Here is a 23,252-nt window from a genome sequence, read left to right as displayed (position 1 = left end):
TATTCCTAGGTGGTCTCCCATACAAGTACTAACCAGGCCAGACTCTGCTTAGCTTCTGAGATCAGACGAGATCGGGCTCATTCAGGGTGGCATGGCTGTAGACTATAATTATTTTTTAATGTCCAGAGTTTATCATACGAGGGCCAGAGTTTTCTTCCAGACTCAAGTTTATAAATTCTCAGTTGGTTTGTGAGGCCTGCAGGGATACTTCTTGCTTAATTTGGTTTCTGAGAAGACTTCATTCAAGTCCTCAGTAGTCATCTGATCAAGTGGAATTATGTTTTTCATCTTCTCCAGCTCTTTCTTGTAGTGCTCAATCTTAGTCTTTGCGAGAGACAAAAACTCGGCACAACTTTTCACATCTTCTTTTTCTTCAGCATTATTGACCTAGGGCACTATATTTATCCTCTGGCAAAGGAACCTTCAGGGCACTGAACTTTTTCTCAAAGTCATCTACCAAGCCAACCTTGGCTACATTTGCCTTATAGTAAGCCCAGTCGATAGTAGGTAGATTTTCAGGTAGAGTAGCCAACCTGGAGGTGAGGGTCTCATTTCAGGATTTCAGGGAGTTAGCAATGGCTTTCTGGTTTGGGGGTATGATCTCCCCAAAAGCTACCTACTCAATAGCTTTTAGAGCAAGTTTTTGCCCAGCCATCTTGAGATCCTTCACTGACCCCAACGGCCCATAGTCCTAGTAAGGCTGTAAATACTCAGTGCTCTCTGGTTAAATATTATACTTGCATATTTGATAAAAGAGCCTTTAAGTCTATATGAAAAAGTTGAGTTTTTTAGAGCTAAATTTTGAGCATATTACCACTCAAGTTTCTGTCCTTAATATCTGGTGATCCTTGATTGTAATTTAAAATACAGATTGAAATTACATTATTTACATAATGTGAATGTCGGTTTTGCCAGAAAATTTTCTCTTTTAAACAGGTGATTTTTAAGCAGACTTTTTGGTATATTTTCATTTATGTTACATAACTTTAAACGTAATGATTCTTGTCTTTGTGATTATTTTATATGTTCTTGATAGTTAATTGAACATATAGTACTTATGAACTTTTGTAAATATTTTGAATTTTTTTTCTGTGACTTTTTTTAAACCTTTTTATGTAAGATCCTTGATGTTTTGGGATGTTGATAGCTGCTTTTTATTTCATGAAGTAATTTGCTTTTACTTCAATTAGAGTGAAGCTTTTCAAGGTAAAAAATTAAGTGTTGTTTGAAAAGAATCTGGAGTGCTGTAGTGTCTTGTGAAAAACGGGAGGTTGTAGCTTCTTTAAAACGTGGTAGATTTAATCTAACCATATTTTAAAATTTAGGTTTTTTTAAACAAAGAATTTGCATCTTTATTGAAAATAAGAATCAGTATTTTTTAATGTTTGAATTAGAAAACCTTTTTGCCGTTATATCTGTTTTTACCAAAATGCTTTTCTCATTATATTTATACCTTTTTTTTCTTTCTGCAGTTTCAGGTAACTGCCTTAAAAAAAAAAAATCTTTTTTGCATTGTTTCTCTTGTTCTAGCCATATGATGATTTGAATACTGTATCTTGTTCATATCGGTGTTACATCGTTTTCCACATGTATTATGTATTATGGATTGTTTGGAAAGCTCTCTCTTTTTTTTGCTCTTGATCCATTAAATGCCTCAGTTTCTAAAATATCTCAAAAATGGTTTTATCAACATTTTTCAGTGACGAATAAGGCAGAAATGAATAGGAAAAAAATGAGTGAAGAGAAAATTGTGAGCCTTGCCTCTCGTGAAATTTGATTTGAAAAAATCATCTGGAAGCTAACTCACATGATAGTAAATGAGATTAGGACTTCATTTCTGCTACTTGCCTAATACTTGAAAAACTCATCATGTCCAAGACAAAAGTCAGCCGTCTTTTAATTCTATAAGTGAAAGTATCAGTATTTAATCAGTCACCTAACCTCAAAAATCTCATTTCTTTATTTTTTGAGTTTCCTCTTTTCCTTGGTTCTACCAGCATAAAACCTCTCCTTTTCATTTCCACTGCTATCATTTTAACCTAGCCTCTCTGACCCTCACTGAGAACTGTTGCAATAGACTCATCTATTTATTTATTAAATATGTGTTAAGCATCTACGATGTTACTATGCTAGAGATTCAGCAGTGAGCAAGACAGAAATGACCTCACTTTTGGAGCTTACAATACAGTGGGAGCAGACAATTGTAGAACAAAGAATTACAAGGGTTCTAAGTATCATGAAAACAAAATGTAGACTAACACATAGGAAGCGGGTTCAGGGAAATAGTCTTCTGTTTTATCAACCATAAAATAGTATTTTTTTTTAAAGTTTATTCTGCATATTCTTCCAGATTTAGTTGTTATATGTACATATTCCACTAGTTTATTCTACATGCTATACCAGGTTCAGAGGTTAGTGGATGTATTATAGCTATAAGTAGTTAAATAGTTTTAAAAAATAAATAATTAAAAATAAATGTTTTTAAATCAAAAAATTTTAATTAAAATTAAATGTTCACACAACTCCTGAAACAGCTTTAGAGAAATCCTTTCAGAATTCCAGAACATTTCGAAAACTTTTATCCAAAAGAAACTCCCTCCAATATAGGTTTCTACTTTGAGTTCTCCCAGGCTCAGTTGCTTGAATACTGACAGAATTCCTATGTTATATTTCATGCTCTCTATTTGAACCTCAGAAGTTAGGATTAGGACTAGGCATTACCAGTAAGAGGGTATGTAAACTTACAAGAAAGAAGTCTTCCAGGTGTGTCATTACAGTCTCTCTGTAGTTAGAGTCCAGCAGTGTGTAGGCGAATTATTAAATGTATAAGTAAGTAGAATATAATCTGAATATTTTTGCCAGGTTAAAAATATGTATTTGTAAATCATAAAAAGATATCCCTTATATGCTGGCATCTATTTTGGGGTTTATAAAGTGATGTTAGTATAGCCACTAACCTCTTAAATGCTTATCAAACAAATGAATAGAAACTATAAACTGTTCATTGTGCATCAAGATGAGATTTGAATCTGTTTTGATCTCTATTATAATATATCATAGGATCTTAGATTCTCATTGCCTGTTTTGCTCTTTTTAAAAAGAGAAATTAATATGCTTTAAATCTAATTACAATGAATATCAATTATTACAGAGAAGGTTCTGTATTGATTTTTTTTGTCTTAATGGGAGGATCATAGACATATGCTTTGTTTGGTTGATCTGGCTACAATAGATTTTACCCAAAGAATGGTCTCATTTAGCGTTTTCCTTATAGTCTGACCATGTAAGTTACACTGTACTTTCTATAAGGGAAGAATTTGTTTATGTGTTGTTATTATGGTAGCCAGGCAAAGGAGACCTAGATTGTTTACACTTTTATTCTGTTGTCAGTAATTGTAACCATGCTGACTTACTAGGTTTCTCTTTAATAGATATTTTACTTCCTTAAATATATTTCTTGAGCCCAGAGATATTCAGTGCTGCTGGAAAGTATAATTTAACCTCCTGTGAAAGTTTAGAAGAAACAATTGAAGTATAAGTGGTCACTAAATTTTCTTTCTCTTTCCCTATCAGCTAACAGAGTTGTTCACAAATCTTCATCTCTTTTTAGTAACTTTTTAGAAAGGCTCTTGCTAAAACCTATGAGGTAAAACAAAAACAAAATCACATGGATTTATCCTATTCTTGATCTTTATTTCTGTTGTTTACATTAGTATTATTATATGTTTTTAAAAACCTAGCTAGTGTGAAGTCTTTGTAAAGTTATGTCTACACCTCATCTAGTTTTATTTTAAAACATAATTTAGACAATATTTTATAATGTGAAAAATGTAATATTTCAACTTTTGAGAAGTATGAGAGAGCCACTCTGCATCTAACTATATTTTAATCTGTTTTTGGAATATAGATCAGGTATTCTAAATACTGTGTATTTACATAATAGATCATGATGACTTTGACAGTATCTGATCTTTTACTTTAATAACAGGGGGTATTTAGTACACTGATAGTTTTCATCAAATTTGGAAAATTTTCAGACTTCAGGGTTTTTTTTTCCCACTATAGAATCTCCCTGGGCCAATAAATGTATCTAGAAATTAAAATAAATATCTACTAAAAGTAGAGAGAAACTTTATATAAGACAGTATGGTTACAATAACTGACAACAAAATGAAAGGGTAAACAACCTCTCTGTTCTCTTTCTGGGACTCTGGTTATATACCTGTTAGGCTTTTTGATGTTATCCCATAGCTCACTGGTGCTCCATTTGGTTTCTGTCTTTTATGCTATATTCCATTTTGGATAGTTTCTTTTTCTGTATCTTCAAGTTCATTAATCTTTTTTTCCACTGTAGTTAGTCTGTGATAATCCTATCCAGTGACTTTTTTTTTTACCTCAAATATATACTTTTCATGTCTAGAAGTTTATTTTTTTAGTATCTTCCATTTCTCTCCTGATGCTTATGCTTTCTTCTGTTTTCTTGAATATATTGAATATATATGTGTGCGTGTGTGTGTGTGTGTATTTTAGGCGAGGCGACCCTTGGTTGACCTCACAGATTGCAAGAACCTTGTCAGTTCACAATCCCTTTTTTTATTTTTTACGCCTACAGCACCTGGTCTTCCTAGGTGGTCTCCCATCCAAGTACTAACCAGGCTTCACCCTGCATAGCTTCCGAGATCAGATGTGATCGGGCTTGTTCAGAGTAGCATGGCCGTAGACTGAATATATTTATAATAGCTGTTTAAATTCCTTGTCTGTCATTTCTATCATCTGCACTATTTCTGGGCCTGTTTTTAATTGAGTGATATTTCTCCTCGTTTGCATCCCTGGTAATTTCTGTTTGGGTGCCAGACATTGTGATTTTACATTGTTATATGCTGGATATATTTGTTTGTTTTCCTTTAAATATTTTTTGGAGTTTGTTCTGGGATATATTTACTTGAAAATAGTTTGATTCATTCAAGGCCCTGTTTTTGAAGGTCTTTTTCACTCTGCCTGGTGAGCATAGAAACTATTCACAGCCTTGTGTGAGCATCAGAATTTTTCTGCCTGCTCCTTTCCAGTGTTTCTTTCCCTGGTCTTGATCACTTCCTCACACACATTCTCAGATAAGTACTCAGCCAAAGTCTCAAGGGGGAACCCTCTCCAGATATCCAGAGCTCGTTCTTTGTGTAGCTCTCTCTTCTCCAGTGTTCTGCCCTGCCTTGTCCTCCCCAAAACTCTAAATTCTGTCTCCTCAACTCCCTGAGACTACTGGGCTCTGTTGGGTTCCCTATTCATGTGCTGCAGCCTGGAAATTCTCTAGGTAGAGGCAATCATAATACTTACCTAATTTATGTCCCTTCTCTTGTGGATCCCTGTTCTGCACTGCCTGTTGTCTAGTGTCTCAACTCCAGTGTTTCACACATATGCTTTGTCTGTTTTTCTAGTTTAAGGTAGAAGGCTAAATCTGGTCCCTGTTACACTGTAGAGGCCAGAAGCTGAAATGGTCTGGTGAGTATATTTAAATTTCAAAGAGGAGTCATATTTCACAGTTATACTGTCATTAGAAATCTATATATTATCTTTATGCTCAAATATAGCTTCAAAAATATTTCCTTACCCTTTAGACATATCATAAGCTCTTCTGATGATTAATTCTAGCACTGTTCCCACTGATATTAAAATTGTAGGTAAAACTAATTTTTCTATTAAAGAGCAGAATCTTACATAAATTATATATGGCACTTATAAAACCATGCTGTTATCTATTTAGTGAATTATTGAGCACTCTCCCCGCCCGCGTCCCCTCCCACCCCCGCAAATGTAGGAGAATTTTATTACTTCAGCCTGTGTAGGTAATAGTAATCTTAACTGGACTTCTTTTCCTTTTGCATTATATCCTCCCTTGTAGTGGCTCCCCCTTGTCTACTGGAATAGAAGTAAGTCCATCTTGTTCCTAGCCTGATTTTTACAGTCTGAACTCAGTTTACCCTTCAGGCCTGTGTGTGCTTTCTCCACAATCAGAACTTTTCCATTTAGACTTATCTATGATTTTTCCCGTGCACTTGTATGTTGTACTCATTTCTTCTTCTGTGCCTTTGCTTACCTCCTCTGTCAGTTAGCTTTTGCCTTGAAACAAACCACCCCAAAGTTCAGAGGCAAAGTAATCATTTATTAGTTGACTATTACATGGGTTGGCAGTTTAACTAGGCTCTGCCAAATGGTTCTTCTTTTGATCTGGTCTGGCCTCATTTATGTGAGGCAGCTTGGGTTTCTTCACAATCTAGGTTTTAAAGCCAACAGAAGAGGACAAGTTTCCATAAGTGCTTTTCAAGCTTCATGTTTGCTGATGTCCCATTGGTCGAAGCAAGTCACAGAGTCTACCCCCAGTTTTCAGGATGGAGAAAGAAAATCTACCTTTTGTTGGGAGTTGCAGCAAGTTCATATTGTATAGGGATGTGTATAGAGGAATGGGAGGACTTTGTGAATACTTTGCAATCTACCAAACCACTATAAATCCTATCCATCTCCTCTCAGAAACTTTGTGTGATCATCTTGTCCCACGTTAACCTCCCCCAATTCTTATTTGTCATCTGCACTTGGCCTTTATAATTTGATGTTGATTAACTTTGTATATTTTTTACATTTTAAATCCAGAGACTTACTATAAATTTCTGTTTTTGTATTATGTGTTCTATTTCAAAGAATAATTTGGAAATAATCAAGGGCAAAAAATTTTATTGAATGACTGTGTATTGGATTTTCAAGTGGCTTTGGTTTATTTGCTTGAGGACTACTTAATATCATTCAGCCATATAGGAGGTGAGAGATAGTTCATTCATTCTTCCATTCGTCAAACATTTATTGAAAGATTGTTCTGTGGTATGTATGCTACTACTAAGAATACAAAGATAAGTAGAGTTCTGTTCTCAACTTCAAGAAATTTATAGTATATTAGGAAGACTTTGTAAATTGTGTATGTGATTCTAAGCCCATTTCTTTGCTCTGAACCTAGATTTCTATCCCATGCTCAACTCACAGGTTAACTGGCTTTCCACCATTGCATAGACGAGACAGTTTTCCACTATATATCACACTGCTAGATGGTTGTTGCCTAATCTATTCTGTGTCTGGCTTTCCCTGCTGTTGGTTTATATGACTGTTATCTGTTACTGTTCTTTGTATAAGAAATATTAATCATAGAGTACATAAACCATATCTTTAAAGAACAATTAGAAAGCCAAGTGGTCAAGAAATAGAACATTGCTGGTATCCTAGAAGCCCCTTCCTGACCTCATCCCTCTTCTTGACCCCAAAAGAATCCATTCTTGTGATTTTTTGTGAAAAATCATGTCCTTGTTTTTCTTTATAGACTTACTACTTATGTTTGCATCCCATTTAACATAGTTTAGTTTTGCCTATTTTTGAATTTTGTATAAAAGGACTTATATGTATACTTTTGCTTAATTTTTCTAAATGATGACATGTAAAACTACATGAGATTCATTCATGTAGTTCAGTGTAGCATAGTTTTTTCATTTTCATTTTGGTATCATTTTTGTGGTAGCTAGATTAGTAGTCCTTCATAGATATTCGTGTGCTAATCCCTGAAACCTGTGAGTATGTCACATTATATGGCGGAATAGACTTTGTAGGTATGATTAAGTTAAGGCTCTTGAGATGAGAAGATTATCTTTGATTATCCAGGTGGCTTCAGTGTAATCACAAGGGACCTTATAAGAGGGAGACATATATATTTTGTCAGAGAGAGGTAAGGAGATGTGATGATGGAAGCAGAGGTCAGAGAGATTTGAAGATGCTGTACTACTAGCCTTGAAGATGGAGGATGGGTCCATGAGCCAAAGAATGCAGGCAGTTTCCAGGAGCTGGAAAAGGCAAAGAAAAGTAATCTCCCCTAGAGCCTATAGAAGGAGCATAGCTAACTGACACCTTAATTTTAGTCTCAGTGGAAGCCAGATCTCTTCTGATCTCCAGAACTGTAAGATTATACATTTGTGTTATTTTGCCACTAAATTTATGGTAACTTGTGTCAGCAGTAGGAAACTAATACTTGTTTTACTGTATTATTACAGTTTATTCTTCTCTTGCTGGACATTTGGGTTATTTTCAGTTTTTGGCATTTATGGGCAGTGACAGTGAACACTTTGAACATGTTCCCTGGTACACATCAGAGAAGAGTGCTTTTATGATATATATATTGGAGAGAGTTGCTAGGTCACAAGGTGAACATATTTTTGGTTTGTTTTTATAATACTGAACTATTTTCCAACAGACTTTCCTACCAGCAGTATATGAGAATCAAATTTTTTATTTTTAAAGAATTTCTTACTAGATATTCACTACGATAATGCTTTCTTCCTTTATGTAGGTGGGTCCCCAAAATTTGTTTTGAGTCAAAACACATTTGGGATCTAATTTATACTTTTTCCAATCTAGAAATAGTAGGTAGCATTGCTTTATTTTTATTCCCCTTTTGATCATCTAATCTTTCTATTAACTTTAAAGGCAAAATTATAGCAATGCAAATGCTGTAACTTAATTTATAATCATAGTTGTAGAGTAATAATTTTTCTCTTGCTGACAAAAACATTTTTAAGTGAATTTAATTAGTAGTTATATAATAGGTTTAAATGCTTGGCCTCCATGCAAACATGATGATTTTCTTTCATCAGCATTCAAGTAGTACAGAGACTGTTTTAGATAGTATTATATCTGTAAATGTGACTGTTCCTCCTTCTATTGGTTAAGAAGCATGCAGAATGATGAACTACTGTTTATTGAGCATAGTGGCATGCCAGGCACTGCGATAAACACTTTATATATATCATATATTATCACTTTTAATCCTTAGCCACTGTTGTTATCCCTTTTTTATACATGAGGAAATTGAGGCACAGAGACATTAAGTAATGGACCCCTAGGTTTCACAGCCGGGATTCAAATTTAGTTAAGTCAAGTTTTAATCTATATATTGCATGGAGTCCCCTGGAGTTAGAAGACAATAAACACACTGCAGTGTTATGTTAATTTTTCAAGTAATGCTCATATAAGGAGTTCTCTTCTTTAAGTGTTGTTTGATATGGTTTATGTTTTTGGAATTCTTATACTATTTTTTATCCATTTGCCTTTTGTACTTCATTCTTATTTTCATTCTCTGTTTACTTTTCATTTTCCTTTCATCTTTTTGTTATATTTGTATATGTACGTTTATATGACTTTTAAATTATATATGGTTTGATGTCTCATTTTCGGCTGATTAATTAACTTCACCAAATATCTATCTATTGATAAACTACAAAGTTCATAATTTTTGGTTATGGCACAGAATGTAATGATTATGATATAGTCTTCATCTTCAAGGAATTTGTATTCTTGGGGATTGTTGGCGTTTATTAATTTATTGGCTGTTTTCTTCTCAATCTTTTTCTGTCTAGCAAGTGTTTCAAATGATTTTTCACCATATGTTATTTTACAAGTTGAATCTCCATTTAGTATGTTCTGTCCATAATTTTATCTTCTTTGGATCTGTTTTGGTAACACCTCCAGATTTAGCATCATTTTCTGAATTCATTAGTATGCTCTTTATTCCTTGTTTTAGATCATTGAGGATATTGCCAAGTAGGAATTTATTTCATTTCTTTCTTGCAGTATCTAGTTTTATTACACCAAGATTGATTATTTTTAAGTTATTAGCATTACTGAAAAAATTAATCCCAATTATTTGACAGCATTGGTGCTGCAGTCAAATTACATTAAATTTTCAGTATAATCCATGATGTGGAATAAAAAAAGAACCTGCGGTTCAGGTACAACGTTGGAAACTATTGCCCCATTCCAACAAAGCCTAGTGTATTAGTTATCTATTGCTGCATAACAGATTACCTAAAACTCGTGCTTTAAAACAACATCTATTAATTTCACAGTGTCTGTGAGTCAGGATTTTGGGTGTGACTCATCTGTGTACTCTGTTTTGGGGTCAGTCACAGGCTCCAGTCAAGGTAGACTGTAGTCATCACAAGGCTCAACTGGAGAAGGATCTATTTCCAAGCTCATGCCAGTGTTTATTGGCATGATTCAGTTCCTTGCGGGTGGTTGGACAGAGGGCCTTAGTTCCCTGCGAGCTGTTGGACTTATTATAATAAGTAGAATCATATAATGCTGCTAGCAGAGGCTGCCCTCAGTTCTTTGCCATGTGGGTCTTTCCTTGGGGTAGCATGGCAGCTTGCCTCATCAGAGCAAGCAAGTGGGAAGAGCCAGAGAAAGAGAATGTGAGCAAGGTAGGTGTTGCAGTCTTTTATAATATATCTGGGAAGTGACATCTATCACTTGTGCTGTATTCTGTTCATTAGAGGCAAGTCACTAAATCTACCCACACTCAAGGGAGAGATTCAGTAGCACAAGATGGAGTTCATTGGGAGCCGTTTTGGAAGCAGTCTATAATATACCTTGGTAGCTTAAAGGATTCTGGGCTTTTTCTTAGGGTTCAGTTCCTAATTGGAACAGGTGTATTCTTAGATTTATTTCCGTATTCTGAAGGACTGTACCTGGGATACTTTGTTCCATGATCTTTCCACTGGTAATTTAAAGTGAGATAGTGAAAATTATTTAGCTTTTGTGATTATATCTGAATGGTATCTAGTAGTCTTATTTAAAATTTAAACTTTTTTTTTTTTTTTTTTACTGTGGTAAAATATACATAAGATTTACTGTTTTAGCCATTTTAAGTGTACAATTCAGTGGCATTAAGTACATTCATATTGTTGTGCAATCATTACCATCATCCATCTCCATGACTTTTTCATCTTCCTAAAATCAATTTTGTACCCGTTAAACTCTAAATTCCCATTAAACACTATTACCTACCTCTTTGCAGTCCCTGGTAACCACAAAACAAAATACTTTCTGTCTCTAAGAATCTGACTAATCTAGATACCTATTGTAAATAGAATCATATATTTTACCTTTTGTGACTGGCTTATTTCACTTAGCATACTGTCTTCAAGGTTCATTCATGTAGCATGTGTAAGAATTTCCTTCCTTTTTAAGGTTGAATAAGATTCCATTGTATGTATGTACTGCATTCTGTTTATCCATTCATATGTCACTTGGGTTGAACACTCGGCTGTTGTGAATAATGTTGGTATGGACATAGGTGTACAAATATCTTTTTGTGTTCTTCCTTTGAATTCTTTGGGTATATACTCGGAGGTAAAATTGCTTGATCATATTATAATTCTATGTTCAATATTTTGAGGAATACTGTTTTCTACAGTGGCTGCAGCATTTTACATTTCCGTCAGCAATACACAGGGGTTCCAGTTTCTCTACATCCTTGTCAACACCTATTTTCTGTTTATTCATTTGTTTTTTGGTAAGCCATTCTATTGAGTATAAAGTGGTTTGAATTGCATTTCCCTTGTGGTTAATGCTGTTGAACATCTTTCCATGTGCTTATTGACCATTTGTATATTTTCTTATTTTCTTTGGAGACATGACTATTAAAGTCCTGTGCCTATTTTAAAATCAGGCTTTATATTATTTTATTGTTGAGTTGTAGGAGTTCTTTATATATTCTAGATATTAACCTCTTATCAGATTTATGATTTGCATATATTTTCAACCATTCCTTTTCACTCTGTTGATAGTGTCCTTCTTACACAAAAGTTTTTTATTTCGATGAAGTCCAATTTATATTTTTTGTTTTGGTGTCATATCCAAGAAATCATTTTGAAATCCAAGGTCGTGAAGCTTTTCCTCTGTGTAGTCTTCTAAGACTTCTATAGTTTCAGTTTTTACATTTAGTTCTTTGCTTCATTTTCAGTAAATTTTTGTGTAAGGTATAAAGGGTTCAGCTTCATTCTTTTCCATGTGGGTATCTAGTTTTCCTAACATCATTTGTTGAAAAGATTGTTCTTTCTCATTGAATGATCTCAGCATCTTTGTTGAAAATGATTTGACTATATAGTGAGGATTAAAATTTGTAACTTAAAAATAGTGTTTTTCTTCTTATTGTCAAAATACATGTTTGCTATAATAGGTTTACAGAAGAGGAATCTTCCCCGAGAAAATAATCATATTATATAGAAATAAATATTGTTAGTAGTTGGTAAATATTAGTTCAGCTTTTTTCTATGTATAATTTATGTGTATACATTTTTTTAATAGAAATGGGATCATATATACATATATACTGTTTTATAATTATTTCACTTAAAACATAAAGATTAGCTTTTCATGTTTAAATGTTCTGCCTATTGCTTTTTAAATTTAGTTTTCATTTTCAATCAGTTAGATTTGCACATGATTTTAAAAGCTGAACGATTCTATGTATTTCTTTAAAGAACAGTCTTCTGATCTCTTCACTCTGGCTTTCTACAATGGAAGATGATTTAGCTTTTTCACTACCTATCTCATTCCTACCACAGCTTCCTATTTTTCCAGTGATGTTATATCTTAATTTTGGTTAGGGCAGTATTCAGAGTTTTAGCTATATAACTCTGTAAGAGCTTTTGATATCTAAGCTGTGAAACATATCTATATAGGTATAGATATATATAGTATGAGTACCTTTTCTTTCCTACACTAGTCTTTTTTTTTTTCCTGAAGCTAATTGTATTGTGTTTTTCTTTAGTTAGTTTCCTAATCAGTAATTCAGTCTGAAACTTTCCTGTCAGTTGTATAAGTCTTCTCTTAACATATTCAAATTCATGTAGGTTTTCTATCAATAGCATTATCTTTGCAAAATCTCATCTGGAGCCACTCTGTCTTAAAGGCTAGGGATCATGACTTACTCATCTTAGTATTCCCATAGTTGTTGGCAGGGTACTCATCGAATGTTTGTTTATTGAAAGAATGATTGGTAAAAGTTCAGATTGTAGAATTTAAAAAGTTTGCTCATTCAAATAACTTTGTATGCCATAAATCAAAATATTAATAGGGAAAAATGGATTCAAATATAGATCTCTATAACATAATTTAGGCTCAAACTCTTTAGTGTTAGGACCTCTTACAAATATTAAAACGTATCAAGGACCCTAAAGAGTTTTTTTTTAAATATATCTAATGATACTTACTGTATTAAAGTTAAAACCAGTATTTTAAATATATTTATTTAAAAATAATAAAACTATTTTAACTGTTTTTCAAAACAGAAACAAATTAAAATGAATGGCACTGCTTTATATTTTTTCAAGTCTCTTTATTATCTGGCATGATAGAGGACAGCTGTATTCTCATACTTCTGTGTTTAGTTTTTGCAATATGTCGTTTTGCTTGAAGCATATGAAGAAAATATGGCCTCATACAGATAACACAGTTGGAAAAGGAGGGAATATTTTATTAGTCTTTTTTTCCCCCCACTTTAATCCACCCCCCCCACCCCCCGACTTCAACCCCTGACCTATGGATATTGCCGTTTCCCCTTAAGAACTGGATCTCTGAAGGCGGGGTGTCTCCTCTCACACGTTCGAGGTGTGCACCCAGGGCCTGGCACACCCTGGGCCTGGCACACACAGGGTATGTTCCGTGGCTCCACCTGGGGCGTGAACCTAGGACTTTCTGCATGTAAAGCAGATGTGCTAACCTCTACAATATGGAGCCACCCCAGCCTTTTCAGATAATTATGGATTTTCTTTTTATAAATTGTTTTTTTAATTAAAAAATATAAGATCAATAACTTTTTTTGATTCTTCTATGAGTTCTAGCACATGTATAGATTCATGTAACCCTCTCTATATCATCATAATAATCATAATAATTCATAAATATTCATAATAGCTCTAACCCCCCAAAACTCCTTCATACTATCCCTTTATATTCATACACTCCCCCACCTCTAACTGTTGGCAACCACTGATCTATTCTTTTTCACTTAAGTTTTTCTTTTTGAGAATGTCGCATAAATGTAATTATATACTATGTAACCTTTGGAGACTGATTTCATACATCTTTTCATGTATTAATGTGCAATCAGTATATCTTCTTTGGTGAAGTGTCTGTCTTTTGCCTTGTTTTAAATTGGGTCATTTGTTTTCTTAGTGTCGAATTTTAAGTGTTTTCTTTATATTTGGAATCAAACCTTTGATTGAATATTGTAATTTGTAAGTATTTTCTCCCAGTCTGTACCTTGTCTTTTCACTTTAATAGTATCATTTACAGAATAAAAGTTTTTAATTTATTTTAAAGTTCAGTTTATCAGCTTTTTCCTTTTATGAATTGTACTTTAGGTATCATGTCCAAAACTCTTTGTGCAAAGATTTGCTCACAAGTTTTTTTCTAACAAAGATTTGCTGAGAGTTTCTGTTTTAGATTTAGGTCTGTATGTGAGGTTGAGAGTGAGGTTCAGTTTTTACATATGGACATATAATTGTTCCAAAACCATTTATTTGAACTATCCTTTCTATATTGAATGGCCTTTGCATCTTTGTTAACTATTAGCTGGCCTACAATAGGCAAATCCATAGAGACAAAATAAAATTAATGATTGCCAGGGGCTGGGGAAGGGGGAGATCAAGAGTGATGGGTAATAAGTATGGGATTTCTTTTGGGGATGGTGAAAATGTTCTGGAATTAGATAGTGGTAATAATTATACAATCTCGTATATTTTAAGATGATAAACTTTATGGTATGCGAATTATATCTAAACTTAAAAATAGCTAAAAAATTAATTGGTCATATTTGTGTTGGTCTATTTCTGGATTATTTCTATTTCCTTTATCTACATGTCTATCCCTTTGCCCATAGCATACTAACTGGATTACCATAACAATATAGTAAGTCTTAAAATCGTGTAGTGTGAATCCTCCAACTTTATTATTATTTTTCAAAAATGTTTTGGGTATTTTGGTTCCTTTACCTAGCCACATAAATTTTAGAATAAGCTTGTCTGTATAAAGGCTTTTGCTTGGATTTAACTTGGAACTTTGTTAAATCTTTTGATCAGTTCAAGCAGTTTAAGATACCCTTTATCAGGTTGAGGAAATTCCCTTTTATTCTCGATTTGCTGAGAGTTTATATCATGAATGCCTGTTGAGTTTGGTCAGTTGTTTCTCCTTCATCAAATGATAGATCATGTGGTCTTTTTTAGACTGTTAATCTGATAGATTATATGAATTGATTTTTGAGTACTGAACCAATCTTGCTTGCCCAGTCCTTCTTTAATAGGACTATTCCGGCTATTCCTTTTATCTTGGGTAAATCATTGTGTTTGTGGATTTCGAGGAACCAGTCCATTGTTGTCCAGTTTCTGTGTATAGTGTTGATCATAATATTTCCTTAAGTTACTTTTAATAACTGTTAAGTCTATGGTGATAACTTGTTTCATTCCTAATATGGATAATTTGTGTATTCTGTTTTTTTCTTTTGCCAGTTTTCTTAGAAGTTTATGGATTTTATTGATCTTTACAAAGAACCAGCTTTAGCTTTCATTGATTTTTCCTTATGTTTTTCTAGTTTTAATTTCACTGACTTCTACTTTCTGCTTTGTCCCTTTTTTTTCTTTTTTAACTTTTTAAGGTGAAAGGTTAGGTGATTAATTTGAGACATTTTCTCATTTTAAATATAAGCTTTTAATGCTATACTTTTTACCCTGACCTCTGTGTTAGCTACACCCTCCAAATTTTTTAGATGTTTTTTTAAAAAATTTTGTTTAATTAAAAATATTTTCTAATTTGCCTAGAGACTTTCTCTTTGGGTTATTTTGTACAGACATTGTCAAACTTTTTCTTAAAAGTCCAAATAGTGAATGATAGGCCAGAGTGCCATACTCAGTTGCAATAATTTAACTCTGCCTGGTAGTACAAAAGCAGTCACAGACAATACATAAATGAATGGGCATGGTTTTGTTCCAATAAAATTTTAGTTATAGAAATAGGCACCAGCTGTGATGTTTTTGTTTAATCTCTAAGTGTTTGTAGAGTTTTCTATTATTTCCCTGCTATTGATTTTTAGCTTAATACCATTATGATCAGAGAACATATTGTGTATGATTTCATTTAAATTTCTTAAGGTTTTCTTGTGACCTAGGATATGACATGGTCTCTATTGGTGTGTATTCCACATGCACTTGATAAGAATGTATATTCTGATTTTGTTGGGTGGGGTGTTCTGTAAATGTCGTTAATTTCAGTTGGTTGATAGTTGCATTCTGATTCAGTTCTCTGACACCAGCCAACTGGATATCCTACAATTCAGCTTAATTCTGACACTATTTAGAGTTAGTGAAGATCCTACAGGTTAAGGGGCTTGGTCCCACAAAACTGCCCCCACTGCAGACTTTAGACGTCAGTCCTGGGTGTCCCCAAGCCACCTCGCCTGGCAGACTACAAATTCCTACAGGTTCAGTAATTTGCTAGAACAACTCACTGAACTCATGAAAATGCTATACTCATGATTACCATTTTATTATAAAGGATATAAATGAACTGCCAGATGAAGAGGTATTTAGGGCAAGTCTATAAAGGTTTCAGGCACAAGAGCTTCTGATTTTGTGGATTAAGGGTGTGCCACCCTCTCAGTACATCAGTATGTTCACCAACCAGGAAACTCCCTGAGCCTGTTGTTTAGCATTTTTAATACTAAGATTTCATTGCATGGGTATGAGTGATTAAATCATTGTCCGTGTAATTGAACTCGTATCTACATTCTCCAGGAAGGTCAGAGTTTGGGAGGTGGGGCTGAAAGTTCCAACCCTCTGAACTTACAGGATTGGTCTTTCTGGTGACTAACTCCCCATTCTGAATTTAGGAGGTGTCACCTCATCAACATAACAGACATTCTTATCACTCAAGAAATGCCAAACTCTGCCAGGAACTAGAGATAAATCTATCACTGTAAAGATTAATAGAGCAAATATAAAGACTGAATATATTTTTTATTATACCACAGTACTATTGTTCAGTTCTATAGTCTTGCTGATATTCTGCTTATTTCTTTAAGACAGGAGTGATGAAGTCTCCAATTATAATTATGGGTTTGTCTATTTCTCCTTTCAGTTAATTGTTATTTCATATATTTTGATGCTCTTTTTTAGATGAATATACATTTATAATTTCTTTGTAAATTGGCCCTTCTGTGATTATGTGATGTCCCCATTTATCTCTGGTCATTTTCTTTGCTCTGAAGTCTACATTATCTTATAATATTTTAGGTACTGCAACTTTGTTTTGATTAGTGTTTACATGGTATATTTATTCTCATTCCTTTGCTTTTTAAATTTACAAATAAGTTTATAATGATATGTATACAAAGAAAACACATCACATGAAACTCACAAGTTATACAAAGAAACTGATGTGTAATTTTTAAAAAAGCAATGTAGACTGACAGGCAAAAATTTCAAGATTTAATACAGAGCTAAATATCAAATAGGGTCCTGTACTGGAAATTCTGGAAACTGGTGAATTATACTTGGATGAGATTAAAGTTAATGATGTATTTCCATGTAGTAGCTAATATTGTCTTAATGTGAAGTCACATTCAGTCTGCTTTGAAGCAAAATAATGTAAGTTAATTTGTTTGGCTAGGCTACAAAAATGTCACCAACATTTTGCTGATGTATGCAGATGAGTCAGGATTAAACTACTGTTTAGAGAGTTAAGAGAACTGGAGAAATAGTGGGAATCCCCTTCGCTTTTAACCTATATATGTCATTTTTTAAGTGAGTTTATTATAGAAAGTATATTCATTTTAGCTTATTTTTGTATATGGTATAAAAAGGTGGTCCAGCTTCATTTTTTTGCTTGTATCTGTCCACTTCTTCCAACACCATTTATTGAAGAGACTATCTTTTCTCCATTGTATATTCTTGTTGCCTTCTTTGTCATAGATTAATTGGCCATAGAAGTGTAGGTTAATTTCTCGGATTTCTCTTCTGTTCTGTTGATCTTTGTGTTTGTGTTTTGTGTCAGTGCTATACTGTTTTGACTACTATGGCTTTGTAGTATAGTTTGAAATCAGGGAGTATGATACCTCTAACTTTGTTCTTTCTAAAGATTGCCTTGGCTGTTTGGGGTCTTTTGTATTTCCATATAAATTTTAGGATTATTTGTTCTAGTTCTGTGAAAAATACCACTCATATTTTGGTAGGGATTGTCTTGAATCTGTAGATCGTTTTAGGTAGAATGGACATTTTAATGATATTCTTTAAATCCATGAGCAGGCTATATTCTTCCATGTATTTGTGTTGCCTTCAGTTTTTTTTCATCAGTGTCTTACAGTGTTCCGAGTATAGGTCTTTCTTCTCTTTGGTTAAATTTATTCCCAGCTATTGACATTTTTTGATGCAATTTGTAAATGGGATTGTTTTTTAAAATTTTTCTTTCTGCTAGTTCATTTTTAGTGTATAAAAATGAAACAGATTTCTTTATATTTTATATCTTGCAACTTTACCGAATTATTAGTTCTAATAGTTTTTTGGTGGAGTCTTTAGGGTTTTCAGTATATAGTATATCATCTGCAAATAATGACAGTTTTACTTCTTCCTATCCAATTTCTTTTTCTTGTCTGATTGTGGCTAGGACTTCCAATACTATATTGAATAAAAGTGATAAGAGTGGGCATTTTTGTCTTGTTCCTGATCTTAGGAGAAAAGCTTTTATCTTTTCACCATTGAGTATGATGTTGGCTGTGGATTTATTATATATGGCCTTTATTGAGGTATGTTCCCTCAATGGTTTGTTTTTTATTATGTTGAGGTATGTTTCCTCTTGTTGAGAGTTTTAGTCATAAATGGATGTTGAATTTTGTCAAATGCTTTTTCTGCAGGCATTGAAATGATCATAATGAGTTTTATCCTTTGTTTTGTTAATGTGGTTTATTACATTAGTTGATATGCAGATATCGATTTATCTTTATATCCTTGGAATAAATCCCACTTGATCATAGGGTATGATTTTTTTAATGTATTATCGTTGAATTTGGTATGTTGAGAAATTTCGCATCTATGTTCATTAGGGATATTGGTCTGCAATTTTTTTTTTTTTTTTTTTTGTAGTGTCTTCGTTTGGTTTTGGTATCAGGGTAATACTAGTTTCATAGAATGAGTTTGGAAGCATTCCTTCCCCTTTAATTTTTGGAAATAATCTGAGAAGGATGCACATTAATTCTTTTTTAATTATTTGGTAGAATTCATCTGGGATGCCATCTGGTCCTGAACTTTTGTATGTTGGGAGTTTCTTGATTACCAGTTCACTTTTGTTACTAGTAATTGATCTGTTCGTATTTTCTGTTTCTTTGTGATTCAGTCTTGGAAGATGGTATATTTCTAGGAATTTATCCATTTCTTCTAGTCCAGTTTGTTGAGGTATAATTGTTCATAGTATTCTCTTATGATCTTTTGTATTTTTGTGTCGTCATTTGTAACTTCTCTTTCATTTCTGATTTATTTATTTGGGTCCTCTCTGGCTAAAAGTTTACCATTTTAGTTTATCTTTTCAAAGAACTAGTTCTTAGTTTCATTCATCTTTTCTATTATGGTTTTAGTCTCTATTTCATTTATTTCTATTCTGATTTTTATTTCCTTTCTAACATTTTGGTCAGAAAAGGTGCTTGACATAATTTCAGTCTTCTTAAATTTATTGAGATTTGTTTTGTGACTTAACGTGATTTATTCTGGAGAATGTTCTATTGTGCACTTCAAAAGAATGTGTATTCTGCTCTTTTTTGGATGACTGTTCTGAAATATGTATTAAGTCCATCTGATCTAATCTGTTGTTTAAGGCTAGTGTTTCCTTGCTGATTTTATGTCTGGATGATCTATCCATAGATGTAATTGGCTGTTAAAGTCCCATAGTATTGCTGTATGACTGTTAATTTTTCCATTTATGTCTTAATATTTGCTTTGTGTATTCAGGTTCTTCTGTGTTGGGTTGTAGACATTTACAATGTTATATCCTCTTGTTGTAATGACCCCTTTATCATTATATAATGTCCTTTGTCTCTTGTTACAGTCCATTTAAAGTCTATTTTGTCTCTTATAAGTATTGCTACCCCAGCTTTATTTTTGTTTCCATTTGCACGAAATATCTTTTTACATTCCTTTCAGTCTCTGTGTCTTTAGGTCTGAAGTGAGTCTCTTGTAGGGAGCATAAGGATGGGTCTTTTTTTTTTTTTTTTGAAATTTATTTATCTATCCTTTTGTCTTTTGATTGGAGTATTTAGTCCATTTACATTTAAAGTAATTATTGATAGGTATGTACTGACTGCAATTTTATTCTTTTCTTCTCATTCTTTTTCCTTGTGCTTTGATGACTTTCTTTAGTTTTAGGCTTGTATTCCTTTCTCTTTATTTGTGTCTATTACACGTTTTTGGTTTATGGTTACAGTGAGGTTCATATTTACTTACTTTTATAGCAGTCTGTTTATGTTGATGGTTGAGTTTGAACTCAGTTTAAGAGTACTACATATTTACTCACTACCAACCCCCACATTTTATTTTTTGACATCATATTTTATATTTCCTTTCTGTGTGTGTATATCTCCCATAATTATTGTAAATATAAATGGTTTTACTACTTTTGTCTTTTAACCTTCGTGCTAGCTTTATAAGTGGATGAGCCACCAATTTTACTAAATGTTTGTCTCTACCAGTGAGTTTTTTCTTTACTATATTTTCTTATTTTTAATTTTGTAGGCCATTTATATTTAAAGCAATTACAGATATATTTGGATTTAGGGCAGACATTATTTGTTTTATGTTTATGCCCCCTGTTTTCGTTCTTTTATTTCTCCTTTTCTGCCTTCTTTTGGATTATCTTAACATGTTTCGGTGTTCTACTTTATTTTTTTTTTTGTTTTTCATTATGTTTTTTGTACAGTTATTTTAAGTGGTTGCTCTAGGGTTAATAGTATACCTACCTAATTTTTCACAGTCTACTAGAATTATTATATTACCATGCTGAGTAGATGCAGAAACCTAATCACCATTATATAGATCTCTTTAATATCCCACCTACTTGTGGTAATCTTATCAGTTATATCTATGTACATTGCAATTCTTTCAGACAGTGTTATAATTTTTGCTCTTAACTGTCAAGCATATTTTAAAGAATGTAAGAGATTAATATGTTATATTTACATAGATTTCTGTTGTTCTTTCCTCATTCCTGTTATTCTAAGTTTCCCTCTATTCTCTTTGCTCAGAAGAAATTTCTTTGGTAATTCTTTCATGGCAGCTCTGCTAACAACACATTGTCTTACTTTTCCTTTATCTGCAAATGTCCTTATCTGTGAAGGATATTCTCTCTGAATACAGAATTCTGGATTGACAATGCTTTTTATTTTCAAGGCTTAAAGATGTTTTTCTATTTCTTGCCAGCTATGGCCTTAGATTGATATATAATTTCTTGTGATATGTAGTGGTAGCTTTTTTATTTCCTATGCCATTTATTTGTTAGAGAAGCTGGGTCATATTGTCCTTTACGATATCCAGCATCATGGATTTAAGCTCCTTATATTCTCATCTTGACATTTAACATGTACTTCTATTCCCCTTATTTTTGTAAACTGATAATTAAATCTAGAATCTTGATTAGATTTAGATTCTTGTGGCGGGGAGAATTGCAGGAGACATTATAGATGGTACTGAGAAAATTTTGTTGTGTCATTTCAGGAAGCACTTATGTTTCGTTGTCCTTTTTAGTGAGATTGATCAATGGGTTCAGCTTGATCCTATTAAAGTTCTGCATCCGTCTTTTAACTTATGCTATTAGAGGCCATTGATGGTCATTGCCTAGATTTATTATTTAACCAGGGATTAGAATTTCTAATTCTAAGTGATTTTTCTAATTCTGTCATTTCTTCTGCATTTATTATCTGTGATTATTCCCTAGGGAAAAAGTTGCACTTATCATCTCTTTGGTTTCTCTGAATTATTGTTCATACCAGAAAAGCAGGTAAAATTCTTTATTATTTCTGTTTACCAGTTTTCAGAATAAATAGCTATGTTCTAGCAACCTCCAAAATTAACCAAAGAGGAATTTTCTTTTTTCTTTTTCTTTTTTGAATGTCATTATGAACTTCTAGGTCTTTATAATTTTCATGTTTTCCAATCATTGCAGTCACCAGTCGTGTATATGCTCAAATTGTTTCATCTTTGGCAAGTGAGAATCCTTTCAGTTGTCTATATTTCCTTTTGACTTGCCTGTAGTATTTTAATATTTTTGCTTTATCATTTGACAAGATGTCCTATATTTTCTTTTTGCACAGTTTCCTGTGCCAGACCTGGAATAAGCCATTTCTCCAAGGAGCCCTGATAATTTTTAGCGGGAAATGATGCTTAGAATCTACAGTCTAGAGGCCGTGGTGCTTATTCCTGTAGTTATCATTGCTTTTAGGCCCTTTCAGGCCAATCCTCATGCCAAATCTTCTACCACAATTTCTTGATTTTTATGTATTTGATTCCTACATAATAGGTAGGGGCATTTCCTGGGGAAAATATTCTTTTAATTCTGTGTTCATAACTGTTTCCTTTAGCCTTGAAGATTAGTTTGAAAAAATAGAACTTCTGTGGCTCACATTTTATTTCTTTGGGTATTTAAATATATAATTCCATTGTCTACTAATATAAAGTGTTTATGCCAATGTCTGTCTTCAGTATGACTTTCTTTGTATCATAAATAATTTGGACTTTCTGCATAGGTGCCCAATGAATTTTTTCCCCATTTAAAACCCAGTAGTTTTATTAGACTGTGTCTTGATTTTGAGCTGCTGAGTTGTTTTCATACGTATGTGGTATATTGTTTCAACATGCAGATTTAGCCTTTTTAATACTTATAGAAAAATATTTTAATTATAGTGGCTAGTATTTGCTCTATTTCTTTGCTTTGATTTCCTTTTTGGGGGGCTTTTATAATATGTATTTTGTATTTACCTTTTATTTATCACTTAATTTTTAAGTTTTCTTTTTAATTTTCTCTTTTCTTCCTTATTTGTATGGTGTGTCTTGTTTCATGTCTCTTCTAGTTAAGTCTTCATTTTTTTCTTTCACTTCTGACCTTTTTCTGAGTTTGCTCAGGTTTCTTTTTATGTCTTCCTTTTGCTGCGTTCTCTCATTTAAGAGTTTTCTAATGACTTATGTTGTTTTAAGGCTTCTTTTTCTTTTATTTAGTTTGTCCTTTAATATTAGGTCATGGTTTTCATCTGCTTTAGGCCATATTTTTCTGCTGTCTTTTCATTTTCTACAGGTGTGCTGTTCATGTTATTGATATCCTTCTTTCTTACAATATCATTGTATTGAGTTTGATCAACA

At 33.0% G+C, this 23,252-nt stretch overlaps 1 protein-coding gene and 2 pseudogenes across 2 annotated transcripts in view; 1 reads left to right on the top strand and 2 right to left on the bottom strand.

Annotated features, from left to right (window-relative positions):
- The window catches only part of TTBK2 (tau tubulin kinase 2), a 117,752-nt gene that overhangs the window by 3,065 nt on the left and 91,435 nt on the right, over positions 1-23,252 (top strand). The gene's annotated exons all lie outside the window — the stretch shown is intronic.
- On the bottom strand, positions 104-931 carry LOC105288679 (annotated as a pseudogene).
- On the bottom strand, positions 4,604-4,722 carry LOC111736464 (annotated as a pseudogene).

The sequence above is a fragment of the Pteropus vampyrus genome, unplaced genomic scaffold, assembly GCF_000151845.1.
Source record: "Pteropus vampyrus isolate Shadow unplaced genomic scaffold, Pvam_2.0 Scaffold19, whole genome shotgun sequence".
Lineage (NCBI taxonomy): Eukaryota > Metazoa > Chordata > Mammalia > Chiroptera > Pteropodidae > Pteropus > Pteropus vampyrus.
Note: the sequence above shows the minus strand (reverse complement) of the source record. Positions and strands in the feature narration are given on the sequence as shown.